A 17,351-nucleotide genomic window follows, 5' to 3' on the forward strand; every position below is an offset into this window, starting at 1 on the left:
AAAGCCAGAAAGAACAGAGGAAGCATTTCTTTTCAAGATAAATTTTATTAATACTGTTCTAAAAAGCTTTTCTCTAATGAAGAGAGAAGAGAGAAAATAAAACATTTTTCTGTACATTAAATTATCCCTTATACCTCAAAAACATGAAAAGCCTCTCATCATTTCCTTTTATTTCAGACAGAGAATGGACTCTTTATGAGTTTTATAAAAATTTATTATTAAAATCACAAAAAAGCTTTCACTTTTAATATTTGTCAGAATGATGAAATGATCTCTAAGCACCAGTGACAAACAGTAAAAGGGTGAACTTCAGGAATCCCTTACCCCTTCATTTCAAGAACAATGAACTTTTATATTTTATAACAGCAGTTGGCCTGAAATAGAGAAAAATGTTCCTTATCCTTTCATTTTTATTGCAGCACTCATTATCTTATTTTTCTCCCATTTTTTGGTCATATTTTTTGGTCTCGTGTGCAATAAACCATTATAGGATATTTTAGGGCTGTCTTTTTGAGAAGAGCTTGTCGATGTCTCTAGGTATCTGCCACCAAACTGTTTCTTGGGCTTTGACAGCTCAATCACTTCCGAGCTCACCCTGAGCATTGCTTGGCCTGGAGGCACTTCAAGTGAATTATACTGATAACAAGGTCTGTTCAGTTCAGATTTTCTACAGGGTTAGTTACTTCAACTTGAAAAACAATTTCCCATATACTTATTCTAAACATATAATTTACCTTTCCTTCTGAGCCAATTATTAAGATATAAAGCCTTTTTTGGTTCTTGAATTTTTGTAGTCTTAAACAGCACCACTGGATGTTATTAGTCATGTGTATTTGTTCATGACTTTTTAGAGTATAAATAAACTGATAAATCAGCAGTGATTAGGTCAATGTGAGCTAGATACATAGCTTTGATTGCATACATGTTTTCCTTATTTGATCATTGATTTGTTTTCAGGGATGGTATTCAGTAAATAAGGGCTCATAACTAGCTTTTTATGTCCATCCCTCAGACATGGGATCTTTACTTCACTTGTGGTTTCCATAACCCTGCTTTGACATAACTGAATCTATGGATATCAGCAGATTTTAATAAAACATATGCTTGGAGTATTAATAACCACGTTATCTACACATAGCTGATTCCACACATACAGAGGACTGGACATTTTTTCAATAGAAGTTTGCATAACACAGAAAATTATTTCTGAATACCTTTTGTTAGTTGTTTAATCTGTCATTCTGAGAAATAAGATTACTGGTAAAAGGAAAAAAAACTCTGAGTCAAGAACCCAAGTCCTTGGGTGGGTGGAGGCAGGGTATGCTAGCCTTGAACCACTTTTCTTATGGTTCATTCATCCAACAGATACACATGGGCAATTTCGTATGTGCCAAGAGCTGTCCCAGGTATAGAGAATATAACATGAACAAAACAGGCGATGCCTCTACTCTTATTTAGGATCAAAATCTCTCTTGCTACAATATTTTTAGTTTATTGAAAATAATATCAGTTCTTCTGATTCAAATAGGCAGGTAGGAAAGTCAAACTGAAATGGTATATTTGGAAATACAAAGCAGTATGCAAATGCAAGGCATGATCTTATCTCTAGAGATCAGTAGACTCTTAGTTCCCCTTGCAAAACCATTCCTGGAAAGCTGATGGCAGTTCCTTTCCCCTCCCAGCTTCCCACAACTCTGAAATGCTAAGTATACTGTATAAACTTTTATTTATTTTTTTTAGCGTTCAGTAATTTATCAGTTGCGTGTAATTTCCAGTGCTCATCACATCATGTGCCCACTTTAATGCCCATCACCCAATCACTCCATCCCCCCATTTAACCTCCCCTCCAGCAACCCTCAGTTTGTTCCCTAGAGCTAAGTCTTTAATGGTTTGTCTCCCTCTCCGATGACTTCCCATTCAGTTCCCCCCCTTCCCTTTGATCCACTGCTCTGTTTTTTATATTCCACATGTGAGTGAAACCATATGATAATGTCTTTCTCCTAATGACTTACTTCACTCAGCATGATACCCTCCAGTTCCATCCATGTCGATGCAAATAGTAAGTATTCATCCGTTCTGATACCTGAGTAATATTCCATTGGTATACTTTTAACTGTAACAATATATTTTTAAGTCACTCATACAGATTGTCATGAAATGCTTAACATGTTTTGGAATGGCTCCTAGGTTGTGAAATATCTGAGTCACTCTGTAGCTTCTGTCTTCAACATTTTTCAAGACAAGACTGGGAAGCCAAGGAGAGCAGTTTCCTGGGGCCGGGTCAGTCAATTGTGCCATGAAGTCAAGATCACACTTCAGTCTTTGTCCACTATGGGTCAGAAGGATGATGAAATAAATACCCTGGAGTATTCAGTCAATTTAGACAAGTGTATATAATGCTTACAAAATGAAAGTCCGGAGATAAATACAAAAGCTCTAAGAAAATCGAAAGTACATGGTGATGGATATCCACTTGACAAACCCACCTGGACACATGAAATGCAGGAGCGCAGGTATGCTGGAGAGTAACTGTCCCATCAAGGATGCAGGATGGACTACATTAATACAGTAAGTTATTTTACATAAAACTGAATTGTTATATTAAAATCTTTTAGAGAATTTTACATTGTCTATATTAAGATTTCATACCAGTTAGACATTTTTTACAAAATTAGAAGTAATAATGTAGGTCAATTAAAATACCTATAGAGAGTTTACAAGATAACTTCTATGTATTTGGAGCTATGATTTTACAGGATTATGAAGCCCCAGCTTCTTTCAAAGAGGGGGAAAGGTTTAAAGAAACACCATGCAGAACAAAAATCAAAAACAAATTGGAAAAAGTAGAAATTGCACTTAGATCGCTACCTAGAATTTGCCAGGGTAATGGCCAAATTATAAAAAAGAAGGGAGGGGGCACCTGGGTGTCTCAGTTGGTTAAGTGTCCAGCTCTTGATTTTGGCTCAGGTCATGATCTCAGGTCACAAGATTGAGCCCGGCCTCCGGCTTCACACTGGATGAACCTGCTTGAGATTCTTTCTCTCCCCTTGCCTCTCTCCACTGTCTCCCTCTCAAAAAAAAAAAAAAAAAAAAAAAAAAAGAGAGATATGCATATTTTGGGGACACCTGGGTGGTTCAGTGGTTTAGCATATGTCTTTGGCTCCTCCTGATCTCAGTGTCTTGGGATCAAGTCCAGCATTGGGTCTGCTGCAGGGAGCTGCTTCTCTCTCTACCTATGTCTCTGCCTCTCTCTCTGGGTCTCTCATGAATAAATAAATAAAATCTTAAAAAATAACCCAACAACTTTGTGTTCTGAAAGTGACATGCATACACACAGTTGATAAAATAAACAATCCTGTACCCAAAGAGAATTCTTAGTCAAATAGAATGGACACCTGGATACAATTCATGAGACAACTTTAAAAATACAAAGGACATCTTATGGAAGGTAGTGATTTTCTCTAACTTAAAAGTTTGAAACAGGAGAGACAAAATAAAGAGTTTTTTATTTTAAAACTACTATGACAGACAATTTGAGAAATATATGAAATGAAAAATAAAAATTCCCTATATGCTCAACAGCGGAAGGAGACGTGCTCTGTTGTGGGAAATTTTTTTAAAACATATATTCAATTATGTGTACTGTTTTTCATTTAATACTAAACATAGGGCAAATATCTGTTCCTATTTCTCCTTAGAGCCATCCAAAATTATTTTAAAAAGGAAATATTGTTCTTTCTTTACATATGACCTTTACCTAGATCCTTGCTAGTCGTTTGATGACCACAGTGCATGCTTGCATTCCCGGATGCAAAGTGCAAAGGTGACAAGTCTGTGCATGTCCTTTTGTGTTATTCTTAATAAAGCATTTATTTAGGAATCTATAAATATCCAATATTAAATATGAGCTTAAAACTTTATTTCTTTAAACCTACTTACAAAATTGCTTGGTTAAATTAAACGGTAAATTTTAGAAAATTATGAATCTACTTTCCTATGTCATGTACTAACAATTCATACTTTTACATAAAATGCTACAAATCAAACATATTTTAAATTTCTGAAGCGATTTTGTTGAAAATCACTACTTTCATTCTTAACCTCCGATTTTTAAAAATCCTAACACAGAAAGAAATTGTGTTTGAGAAAGAAGGGAGTGAACGAATGTTTATTTGTTCCTCGATTGGGAGTGAAACATGAGTAATTCTTTTTCTCTTCACATTTTCCAATTTTGTATGTTATTTATCTAATTAAAAGGGTTTTTTGGTAGCTATTTGCTTTAGAGATAAAAAATGGTTGAAAGTATTCCATCCGTTACAAATGAAAAATGACATTTTGGCTTTGGCGTAATAGAAGTATACACTTGCATAATTTCTATGTCAAGAATTAAGAGCATTGGGGCACCTGGGTGGCTCAGTGGTTAAGTGTCTGCCTTTGGCTCAGGTCATGATCCCAGGGTCCTGGGATGGGGTCCCACATTGGGCTCCCTGCTCAGTGGGGATCCTGCTTCTCCGTCTCCCTCCACCTGCCACTCCTCCTGTTTGTGCTCTCTCCATGTCAAGTGAATAAATAAAATCTTAAAAAAGAAAAGAAAGAAAAGAAAAGAAAGAAAAGAAAAGAAGAAAAGAAAGAAAGAAAGAAAAAAAAGAAAAGAAAAGAAAAGAAAAGAAAAGAAAGAAAAGAAAAGAAAAGAAAAGAAAAGAAAAGAAAAAAGAAAAGAATTAAGGGCATTTAAATGTGGTCGTGGGTGTTTTAAAATAGTGATAATTACTCAATGTAGAGAATTTAGAAAATACAAGCAGACATAGAGAAGGAAATCAAAATTACTTATATTCCCTACCACGCAGGCATAAACCCTATGAACATTTTGGTCTGTGAGAATATATGTGTATTCAGTGGGCAGCTGGCAGGTGTGTACACATGTTGGCTGTGGTGGGCTGTGGACTCTGTGTGTATTTACCCCATCATTTTTCCCTTTGTGTCTGTGTAAATGCCTTTTGTTGTTCATAACTGGGAATCTTACCATGGTCCACTCACTCCATGAAGTATTAGTATTCTCTTCTATGAATATGAATAAGAGAATAGTATTCTCTTCTTACTTTCATTTTTTAATGAAAGTAAGGGGCCTCTGGGTGGCTCAGTCTGTTAAGCATCTGCCTTTGGCTCAGGTCATGATCCCAGGGTTCTGGGATGGAGTCTCACATCAGGCTCCGTGCTCAGGGGGGAGTATGCCTCTCCCTCTGCCCCTTTACCTCTCCCCCTGCCCCACTCCCACCTCTGCTCATGCTTATTCTCTCTTTTCCCTTAAATAAATAAATGAAATGTTAAAAAAGAAAAGAGTAATAATTCCATTGCATGGAGGTACCATGGTTTACTAGGTAAACCATTTCTCAAAAGGCATTTAAGTTTTCCAGATTTCCTCTATTTGAAATAACAACGTAATAAACATCATCACCTAAAATGTTTTCCACATTCTTATTATTTTTTATGAAAGTTATTAGAAGTGGCATTACCATGATAAATGGTATAAACACTAAGATCATTTTTCTTTTTTTAACTTCATTTTTCATCTTTGAGCATCTTTTATTAGATTGATTTTATTTTCTCTATTTCATAAAGAATGCAAATTTATTGTAGGAAAGTTACAAAATATATGAAGAAAAAAAATTTAAGTAAACAACTTTTTAAAACCCAGTGAAAGGGATCCCTGGGTGGCGCAGCGGTTTGGCGCCTGCCTTTGGCCCAGGGCACGATCCTGGAGACCCAGGATCGAATCCCACATCGGGCTCCCGGTGCATGGAGCCTGCTTCTCCCTCTGCCTGTGTCTCTGCCTCTCTCTCTCTCTCTGTGACTATCATAAATAAATAAAAATAAAAAATAAAAAAAATAAATAAATAAACTAAAACCCAGTGAGAACAGGTCACCTCCTTTTGACCTAGAGGGCTTCAGTCTTTCATCTGTCTGATCACAGCAAATAAATATGCCTAATTTATCTTTCTTTTTTCTTATGAATATTCTATATTATAGCCTATATATATTTTAAATTTGATAACGTATGTAAGAATTTATTAAAGTAAATAACATATATTTTTCTAAATGACCTCCAGAAATATTGTACCAATTTCAAGTACCACCAAGAGTTTGTCTTTCCACATCAATAGCTATTCTGAGTATGACCATTCTTTCTAAAATCTGTCAATCTAATAGGTGAAAGATGTTCTCTCTGAAATACAATTTTGCAATTATTTGGTTAAAATGTTGGGCACTTTTTCTATATTTAATGACTATGTGCCTCATATTTTCAAATTACTTTTCAAATATAATTTACTACTCATTTTTCTCTATGCATTTGTTTAAATTATATATATATGCAGACATACACACATATATTTTTAATTCATAAGGTTGCATTTATTGCAAAAACCTTCCTATTTTTCTTTGGTCTTTTAAGTTTGTTCTGATGGCTTTTGTCATACAACAGTTTTTATTTTTAATGTTGGAACAATTACTAGTCTTTTCTCTGTGACTGTGTCTTGTTTAAGAAACTTTCTCTAGTTTTGTCTTTGCCTCTCTCATTTTTATGATCTTGGTTGCTGCCTCCAAAAAGCTCCCCCTGCTACAGTTGTTTTTGAAGCAATTGTTTGGATTCAAGGGTAAAGGTGACTTGGATCCTATTATGTTCATTCTTTTTTTTCTAAATAGCCAACCAATAAGATGGAAAAAAATAACACGGTCTGATAAGTCATTGCTAACGTTTCTCACATTCAATTTGAATATAGAACTCAATGTCTGTCTTTATTTGAAAAATGCTAAAGAATCTCAGAGCAATGCCCATGGATTGCGTGAACACTGACTTTTCTGTCTGTGACAATGTCACTGTGGAGCAGTGGTTATTGGGGATGAGGGGCACCACGGACATTAGAACTCATCTTTTCCCCTGCCCTCCCCGCCCCCCCCACATAATAGATAAAGAAATGGAGAAAATAAATTATTGCCTGGCATCACACGGTAGTCAGTGAAAACACTGGCACAAAATTCAAAGCGATACTCCCAATTGGAAAAGTTGCTTTCCATATACCAGACAATGCAAAGCTTTGCTGTCTTCTAAAATTTAGCTAATGGGTATGAGACCTAAGCACTAAGAAAGTGGTTTCATCATTAGGGTGCAGATACCAGGGCACACAAATTGATGGCCTTCTCTCTCCAGTAACTCTTCTAAGAAATCAAACTCAGAAGAGAATAAAAGATAAAAGAACTCACTCCTTACTTAGCAGAACAGTCAGATTGATGGAAATGTATTTTCTCAAAAGGAGAAGTCCTTGGAGACATTTGCATTTATGCTGGCAAATAAATGTTAATTCTTTTTGTTCCAAGGCTTTTGACTTGTCAGAAGATGAAATTTAAATTTTCTCCTTTTTTTTTTAAATGAATAATCTATCAGTTACAAACACAGAAGTGGGATTTTTCTGAAGCTTAAGTTAAACAGGTACTATTAGAAATGAAATTGGATCCTATGAAAATATTGTGAGTGAATGAAAACATTGCTAAGCCAAGGTCTCACAGCTAGTAAAAAGCGTAGAGAGAAAATTGCAGGGAATAATGCTAACCTTCATCCGACCCCTCAAAGTTAAAATTTCAAAGAGTTCTACTCATCGATATCAAAAGCAACTTATCCCTACAAGGTTTATTTAAATTTTCTGAGTGGAAGAAAACATCAGGAAAAAAAGTACTTACTTAATTTTTAAGTTAATTACCAATCTGAGGGCAAAGCCTCCCCTTTCGTCATCTGGAGAAAAATATATTTTCCACATTGACTTTCATGAAGTTCTCTGTCCAAGTTTGGTTCAGTTTTCGTACTCCTACACAACCGTGCGTGTCAACTGTGATCCTATTTTTAGTACTGTTTCCTGACTCTGGATTAAAAGAAGAGGAGGTTGGAAAGTTTCCATTAAAACATTCCTTTCTCCTTTATGTTTCCCAGAAATAAAAACCTCTTTCAAACTAATCTTTTTTTCTAAATGAAAGAAATCAAAATTCCAGAATGTTATGACCTTCTCCATATTACGAACCCAAGACAAACAGCAAAAGCAAAGCAAAAGAAAACAAAACAAAAACAAAAAACAAACTTAAAAAAAAAAAAGTAGCCCGACATTTTTCTCTGTGTTAATGATAAAATTTAGGTCTAGTTCAGGCTGAAAATTCCCACACCCAAAGTTCAGAATGAAATGCTGTATATATAAAAGTGAAATTAACTCCAAAACCAGCAGCTTAGATTTTAGAATCCTCTTCCTTTAAAATGGAATTTATACAATCTATACTTAGATCATGAAAAAAAAATATATCATTTAGCCAAAGCATATACAAGAGTTGAAAGAGAATGTTTTCTTTAAGAGGGTTACTTCTAGCCACGCAAAATTAATTTTAAAAATTAAGCAATTATCTGGATTAGTAAAATTGAAAGGACATGTTGGACTCAATTGCTGCCTTGTGTCAGTGGAAGCGTTTGAATCATCTGTATGCTTATGCCAATTCACCACATTTTAGGGACGTGTTGGTATCAAAAGTCAGCCCGGGCTAGAAAGTGACAACTGTGGTTTTTCATTATTTTCCACGAGCATAGTCACTTGAAAATAAAGTGAGATCCTTTGGAATCAATGCTGAGAAGTAAAAAGAGGAGCTACTCCTGATTTGATAGTAATTTTAGATATGAAGTAAGAGACAAAAGATACAAGTATTCCAATTCTAAAATAAATAAGTCCTGGGCATGACTATAGTGAATCTTGCTGTATTGCATACTTGAATATTGCCAAGAGAGTAGATCTTAAAAGTTCTCATTGCAAAAAACCAAAACAAAACAAAGTGTAACTGCGTATGCTGATGGATCTTAACTAGACCTATTGGTGATTATTTTGTAATATCTATAAATATGAAATCATGAAGTTGTACACTTGAAACTAATATAATGTTGTGTATCAATTATATCTCAATTTTTAAAAACCTTTAAAAATAATACTAGTAAATTCTTTTGCTTAAAAAAAAATACAAGTAGTCCTCAAGACCCGTGGCAGATAAAGATGAATTTATCCTAGAAAGATTTGTATTTGAGTTTTGCTCTTTTTTTGAAGCAGATTTTAAATATAGTTTTACATTCATTGTAGTTTACATCATAACTCCTCCCTACAAAAACCAAACTGTGCCTTAAATCAAACCAGAAATTAAATATGCGGGAGGTTTCAGAATAAAACTCAACTTCAATTTGGAAATGTTGTCAACAGCGATGCTATTCATTTATTCTCAGAGGTTTCTGTAGCTATCCTTAAAATAGAGAATTTTATAAAAATATAAGGAATTTAGGGGCGCCTGGGTGGTTCAGTTGGTTAAGCGTCCGACTCTTGATTTCAGCTCAGGTCATGATCTTGGGGTCCTGGGATTAAGTCCTCTGTCAGGCTCTGTGCTTAGGGAAGATCTGCTTCTCTCTGCCCCTCTACGTTCTCTCTCTCTCTCTCTCTCCAAAATAAATAAATAAATAAATGTTTCCCAAAAAAGTAAGTAATTTAGTTGAGCTTTACACTCATTTAAAGTGAGGGATGAATTCTAGCATGCTATATACACTGATATGTTCAGAATGTCAGCAATATGACCATCTATCCTAGCCACACATCGAATTTTATCTCCCAATTGTTTAGGAAAGTACTGAAAATTTCACTGTAGTTTTAACTTGAGGCCTTAGCATTAAACAATGCAGACCTGATGAATTAGTCTTTTCAGTAAGATAAGCACAATGCTTTATTCAAAGATGAAGTGTTTATCTTGGAGGAATTTTTCCTTTAATATCCTGCAGAGTGGGTCGGGAAGTCTTAGGAGAATAGGCTTTCTTGTGAGCTGACAGTCTTCATAGGCAATCTGAAATGAATCACCCAAGATTTGCTTTTTTGCTAAACATAATTCATCTTTTCTCTCTGACTCCCACTCAATCCACCCCCATCCCCATCCCTCCTACAGGGTTGCTTTGGGAACAAGGGAGAAAAGAGTCATCACACAACTACATTACAGAGTTTCCCAATTAATGAGCTATTTCCAGGGATTATATCACTCACCTTTGGATTATATCACTTGCTTGATGTACTTAAGCATGGATCACAGCTGTAATTTGCGAAATTAAATGGCACATTTATATTCCCCACTGAGAAAAGCAGGAAACAAATGTATTCCCACTTGGAGGCCTACAACTAGAAACCTAATATGACTCCAGTACAAATGAATTAACGTTAGTAAAATTTTCTTTCCATAAATTTGACAATAGAGACAAATGGCCTAACTATAGAAGAGCATTTCACATATATGGTCAAGCAGTAAAAGGAAACTTGGATTTTCTTTCCATATCTTCTCGGTGATTTTAAGCAGGTCATTAACCCTCTCTGAGCCTGTTTGTTCATAAGGAAAATATAAATAATCCTTGCATGTACTACTAACCTCTAAGGACCAAATTAAATAATGGGTCTGAAGGCTTGTAGGTGATTGTAAAGCACTATCAAAATGTGACAAACTATTAGGAAATTCCACTAAAATACACATAACAGTGCAATGTGGATTTTGTTTGTAATAAAATGTTTCCAAGCCTCTTTATCTTCAGTGATAAGTGGTATAGTGAACATCTCAATCTGGGTTCCTCCTAGGGAAGACCCTTATCAAAGGTCCTGGGCACAGATAGGAGATGACCCTAATTTTCTTCCTTATAAAAAAAGGAAGCAGGGAACGTATAAAAGAGAAATTTCAATAAACTGTGCATGAACAAGCTGGTTATTACCCAGGGAAAACTGGGATTCAGTCTACCAGGGATCATCTAGAAACCTGTAGAACTTCCCTCAGAATCAATCCCTAGAAGATGGAGAGGACTCTCAGTGGGCATTACTCTCTCCTATGACCACTATCACCACCAAACAGGTTGGTTACTTGATATGGCATCAGTAGAAGCCCTTGGCCAGAGAAAATACCCTCCAAACTTGAAGTGGAAAGCCATCAACATGCTAGAAACATGCCCTGCAGCTTAGGGAAACTGTGGAAGGGGGTTAGAAATGGGGCAGGGTGTCAACGTTACCTGTTACAATGACATTTCAGCTTGCTGAAACATGGGAGCCATTTAGGAGGGCACTCTCTGAGAAAGTTACACCAAAAGTTCCTGCCTCCAGCCCCTCCTTCCTCCTCTCTGTTTTTGACTGCAAGTTACCATAGAGCCAAATCAGAGAGAACCAGAGGGCTAAAGAGAAGGGAAGGAAAAAAAACAAAACAAAACTAGTAAGTAGAAGGAAGATAATTCCTTCCCACTTTCTCCTTTTATCTGCTTCAGAAGGAGGATAAATGAGTTTCTGTTCATTCATTTACTTTAAGATAAGAAGAAAATTAAGATGATGGTGGAGGACACACATAGGATTAGGGAAAAATGAAAAAGAAAGAGGAAGAGGGGGCATGAGGGAGGAGAGGGAGAAGAGAGCTCCATACATGGCTTTTGTCAGGTCACTGAAAATCAGGGTCTCCCAGCTCCTAGGAACTCCTTATGCATATTCGTTAGATATGAATCTGTTATGTGTCAATCCTGGTCAGCTTTCAGGCAAAATGTGAAAGTCCTTATCTCACTGGTAGACATTCCTGCATGACAGTGTACCACACATTTCTTGTCCAATGTGCTTGAACTTTCGACAAATGTTCAGATCATAACTGATTCATCAGATGATGGAAAGCTAGGTAGGGTAAGTCATTTTATGTGAATGAACCCTGTTGCTTCCTATGGAAGACAGAGAGCTATCACCATACTCAACAGCCTGGGTTTTTCAGAACATTAGCCAAGAATTTTTAGGTTGAAAACTTAAGATTTCCATTGGCTTCTAGGAAGAAATATTTAGCTTTGCAACTTCTTTTTTTCAGCTTCCCTTCTTGTCACCTGGAACCCAAGTGAAATTTTAAAATGTTTGTTTCAAGACTTTCAAGATTAAATAGTGAATTGAATAAATATCTTTTTTTTCCCCTTAAATGTTAACTATGACTCACAATTTCTTAGGATTTGTGCTGTTATTTGGTTTGATTCATTTTTGCTTTCACCTGTTTGTATGCCTGTTTTCTTGCTGAACCACATATAAACTGACTTACTGCATTTTCTTGGGGATTCAAAAATGGCACAAGAGACACAGTTGAGTTGCTAGAACAATATTTCTATTTTCCTATGGGTTTCCTCACTTCTTGACTAAAATACACAACTAGATTTACACTATTAGAAAGAATGTGTGTTTCTCAACTTTAAAAGTTTTAATAACTGAATAAGTAAAAACCATTATTGTCTATATTTTCTTGTATGTTGAGGTTTAGGAAACTTACCTTGGAATAAACAGTTTAAATCTATTTTCTTTATCTTGAAAATCAAGAGCTCCTGTGTATAAATGCACCAAAAATTAACTGTAAGCACCATAAAAATGTCGGTCATTGTCAACTGCTCTATCTAGCTTCATCTGCAGCATAACATTTGATCTCCCACCTACAGAAGAACCTTTCTGTTTAGATGAAAGGATAAAAAATCTCAAAATACTTGCAATTTCAACCACAGCAATGCTTAAATCTGGCTACTTTTACAGTCAGCTCAGAGAGCAGACAGTGCAGTCAGTAGATGTGTGCTGCTTCCATGGGCTCAATACTGCCCCTGTGCAAATGCATCACTCCAACAGCCAGAGTGCAACAATGAAATCATTGCACCTGCTAGGACTATATGTTTCTTGTTGCTCTACCAAAAAAGCATTTGCGTCATGTTCAATTATTTCCTTAAAATCTTCAGAATCTAGACTTGACACTAAAATTTTGTAGTAGATGTTGCTAATGGCCAAACATCATGGATACTTCAAAGAAATAGAAATGTATCCCTTTCTTTAGTGAATATGGATAGGAACTGGTAGCCATGCAATCTTACATTGCTTTGAAAAAAATCATTTTGAACTTTTAGTATTTTATAACATAATTAGCCCCTTTGAGGTGTGTGTGTGTGAATCTATGTGCATGTGTGTGTATGTGTGTAGTGGTGCAGGGGTGGGGGTTGAATATTTAAACAAAAAGTAAGCGAACAAAATTAAGTTAGAGAAAAAATAAACAAGAGTTCTTGTCTTATGACATGATAGACGCATGGTTTTATATTTTTAGGGTTTAAAAATCATTTCAAATAAAAGAAAAATATTCTATTTTACTATAATAATGCTTTAGCTCCACTTCTATACTTTGTTAGAAGATGAAAGAATAAATTGCATATATAATTGTATGTATTCCCAACTCAGATTAATGCTGATAAATATCAGCTAGGGTATGTTGGGCATATCATTGGGTCTGTCATCTCAGAAAGTGGTTGCTTTCCCAAATAGGGCTTTGATATAAGGAAAAGGGTAAATAGGGCAAAAAGATGGTGGAGGCAGGAAGGACAAAGGGGTTTCATCAGTTACCTCTTAAAAAAAAAAAAAATATATATATATATACATTTAAAGATTTATTTATTTATTTTAGAGAGAGAGAATGTGCATATGCAAATGTAAGCAGGTAGAGGGTAGGGAGAGAAGGGAAGGGGCAAAGAGAGAGAAAGGCAAGCAGACCCTGTGCTGAGCATGGAGACCATGTGGGGCTTGATCCCAGGACCCTGAGATCATGGTCTGAGCCTAAACTGACTGAACCACCCAGGCGTCCACATCAATAATTTCTTTCTTTTTTTTTTTTTTTAGTTTTTATTTATTTATGATAGTCACAGAGAGAGAGAGAGAGGCAGAGACACAGGCAGAGGGAGAAGCAGGCTCCATGCACCGGGAGCCCGACGTGGGATTCGATCCCGGGTCTCCAGGACCGCGCCCTGGGCCAAAGGCAGGCGCCAAACCGCTGCGCCACCCAGGGATCCCCACATCAATTATTTCTTAAGCAAAGGCTGGAGAACACTCTTACTTGGCCTTTGGTTCAATAGGAAAGCATAGATTTAAAAGATTAAAAATAAAATAATAGGACAAGTAATAGAAAAATATTTCTGAAATATGTCCAAAAGTATTTCCCCCATCTTGGTCATCTTTTTTTCTTTCCCTGATTTACCTTTATTGCCCTAAACAGAGAGAGGCAGTGAGGGAAGGTGGGGGGTGGATAGCCAAGCAGCACTGGTCAAAAATGAAGCTGGGGAAACAGGGGTACCATGGGGACCAATCCTGATTGTCCCCTCAGGACCAAAGCCGCTATAAGGAGGTGAGAAAAACAAACTCAATTGTTGCTGGTCCTGTGAAGTATAGCAACGCAACCCTCACTCCCCCAGTGTCACCTTGGTGGGGGGTGGTTGGCAGGCCCTTAGAGGAATCTCTCGCTTGGCATGCAGAGAGAACCACCATTGGCCGAAGGACTTGTTTGGGTACATGGGCTAAAGAAAGTGCCCCTGGGAGCCAGGGGTCTGGACATTTCCTGCAGGGGACACAGAAGTCCCCACAGGCCCTGTGGGGAGGCAAGGGAGGAGAGCAAACAGGTGGCTTTCAAGAGGGCTGGGCTTAGAGTAGCATGAGTGTGGGAACTGAGGTCAAGAGGTTTAGGCAGTTGTGCTGCAGAAGACAGTGTATTTCCAGACTATAAATCTTTCTCGAAGAGCCATAGGGAATGGAAGTTCCTCTCTACCCACACCCCTTCTTGGGCAGGAAAGCTTTTGGAGGGAGGAGAAAATCCTGGCTGGGCATTGAACTTTGAATTGAAGAGATAGCTTTCAACTGCAAGAACCTGGCTTGCCGTTTTTACTTGACTGAAATCCCTCCCCAGCTCATACACCCACAGTAGGAATGGAGGCCTTGAGAGCAAAAGACCTGCTGGAGAAATAAAGAAAGTGGCATTGTTGTCCATGTGAGTAAATTCAACCACCTCTTATAATCAAAAAACGGCTTACTTCCAAACGGAAGTGAAAGAAATCCCCCTTCTGTATTGAGGTTATTTATGCTAGACCCCATTGAACAATCAGAGAGCCCAGTGCAGACCTGAAGATGGGAGAGTGCAGCAGACCTGGGTGGGCTTGGATCCCTGCCTTGGCTGCTAGATAAGCCCCTCAGAAGAGCTGGCCTAGGGGAGGGAGTAACAGCCCGCCACCTGGCGAATCCTGAGGCAGCCCCAGGGAAGACAATTGACGTTTAGGGTCTCTGTGGCATTGGCAGACATCAGGAAGAAAAGGCTGGGATTTAAGCAACCTGTGAGCTTTGCACTCCTGTTGCATTTACTGTGACTGCCCATAGGATTTGCTGCTCAATTCCTTTCCATGAAGCTTTATTGAAAGCAGTGTGTGTCTGTGGGGGTAGGTTAGGAGGTGGATGGAGAACTGTTCTTTATCTCAGCATAAGCCAATTATCCAAAGTACTCTGTTATCAGCCAGCCTTATTTTAACCTCACACTAGACTTAATCTTGATTCCTCATTTACCTGCTGAGAGCCTTTAGCGTCACTTAACTATAATAAAATAAGAGAGAGAGAGAAAATTGCAAACAAAATCCAACTTGCTGAGACCACTGGCAAGGCTCAGAACTTCTTTACTACATGCGGTCCTTTCTCTTCCACTATCTTGAATCCCATAGGGCCAGCCAAAATTGTTTTTATTTTCCAGTCTCCAATCCCCATAATGTTTTACGATCCTAGCTTAGAACTTGCTTTGTGCTCCATATATCAGTTGGTTCAAATTCTGAACATTTTGTTATATGTTTCAAAGAATTATCTTTATCATGCCTCCATTTTCCACTCTTTTTTTGGGAAAAATCAAACCTTTCTTTTAAAGTCAGTGTCCCAAATTCTTCTACTGAACAAGAAGGAAATGTTCAAGGGCCTCGGTGACAGCCCAACCCTTCCAATGCTTGCAATTATCCTATACACAGGATGTTACATATACCATTCCCTGTAAAGAAATAATGTCAACAGCACCAAACAGCTTGTGTGTATATGCTCTGAGACAAACAGTAAAATCGGGAAAAAGTAATTTGGAAATCAAGGTACTTCACTATTTACCTTCAGCATTGCTATCACATGAAATTAAAATTATTACTACATCTTAGGTTAGTTATGATTGTTTTTTATTATGTGGTGCCTATAGGTGATAGGTGAATCGAGTTCCCAAGACACAGCACCACAGAAAGAAAAGCAATGTTAACACTGTTCTCAGTATGAGCTCTAAAAGACTTCCAAACGACTTACTGAAGAATCTTGAGAGGTCCGTGGGGGCATTGCAGTGATTGTGAACACCAGTTCACTAAGCAAACATTTCAATACACTGTATGGAATCCTAAAAAAAGATGAATTGACAAGGGGGAGGCAATTCATGTGGCTTAGTCATACTTTAGATTATTTTTGTGTTTTTATCGTTGGTTCTTTAAAAAATAAAAATCACACAAACTTTGGAACATATTTCTGCTAACTTGTGTCAGCAATGCTTTAATCATTTATTGCTCACTAAGTATAACAACCAGATGTTCAGATTTTAAGGACATTCCACCCACTTCCAAAACTCCCAGTACAGTCCTAATTACCCACTTTCAGCTACTTGTTTCTTTGCTTGTGGCTGAAAACATTGCAAAACTGGCACCAAAGTGTCATGTGAATAAAACATGTTAGTAATGCTTGTACTTAGTAAGTAGCTATCCTAAAGAAGCAATGTGGAAATCCCATGGCCAATATTGGTCATAAAATCTTCCTCAGTGGTAACCAAAAAGATGCCTTCTGAAAAGTGAGCTGTGATTTCATGACAAGATAACTGTTCTTGTAATTAGAACTCCTATGATCAAGCCCCAGTTCAGCCACTTACTCATTTGAAATCCTGAGTCACTCACTTATTTCTCTGCAAAGGAAGGATGATGATAGTCCCCCAAAGCACTCTTGGACTCAAGATGCAGAGTGAATCAGTATATGTAGCAGTGCTCAGTAAACCATAAACGCCCACACTGAACTACAAATTTCATGTAGGAGCTAAGAAAGGATCATGGATTTGGAATACTAAATAGAAAAATGTATTTAAATGATGTTCACGATATAAAAGATAAAACAAGAGCATAGCCTCAACAAACAACACAACAAATAACTTCTGCCATGTCTGGCTACTTAATTTATCGCCCAGTGCAAAATGAAAATGTGAGGCCCCTTTGTTCGAAAAGCGGAAAAGAAGGGGAAAGAGCCTTTTCCATGGTGGCATCTCTTCACTTTTCATGGTGTTTTTTATTTGCTATTTTATGTCTTGTTGATGGGACAAGGAGTAATCACAAGGCGTACACAAACCTTCACAGGTGCAGAGCCACCCCATGACTCAGAGCACATGTTTGACCCCATCCTCTGTGTGTGCAG

General features: G+C 37.2%; 1 long non-coding RNA gene across 1 annotated transcript in view; it reads left to right on the plus strand.

Annotated features, from left to right (window-relative positions):
• The first annotated feature begins 2,199 nt into the window (after positions 1–2,199).
• LOC144300242 (uncharacterized) overlaps positions 2,200–17,351 on the plus strand; it is a 152,171-nt gene continuing 137,019 nt past the window's right edge. The window contains exon 1 of the long non-coding RNA XR_013366832.1: positions 2,200–2,568. This is a non-coding gene — a long non-coding RNA (uncharacterized LOC144300242). The remainder of the gene's footprint in view (positions 2,569–17,351) is intronic.

This window comes from Canis aureus, chromosome 28 (genome assembly GCF_053574225.1).
Source record: "Canis aureus isolate CA01 chromosome 28, VMU_Caureus_v.1.0, whole genome shotgun sequence".
NCBI classification, from domain to species: domain Eukaryota; kingdom Metazoa; phylum Chordata; class Mammalia; order Carnivora; family Canidae; genus Canis; species Canis aureus.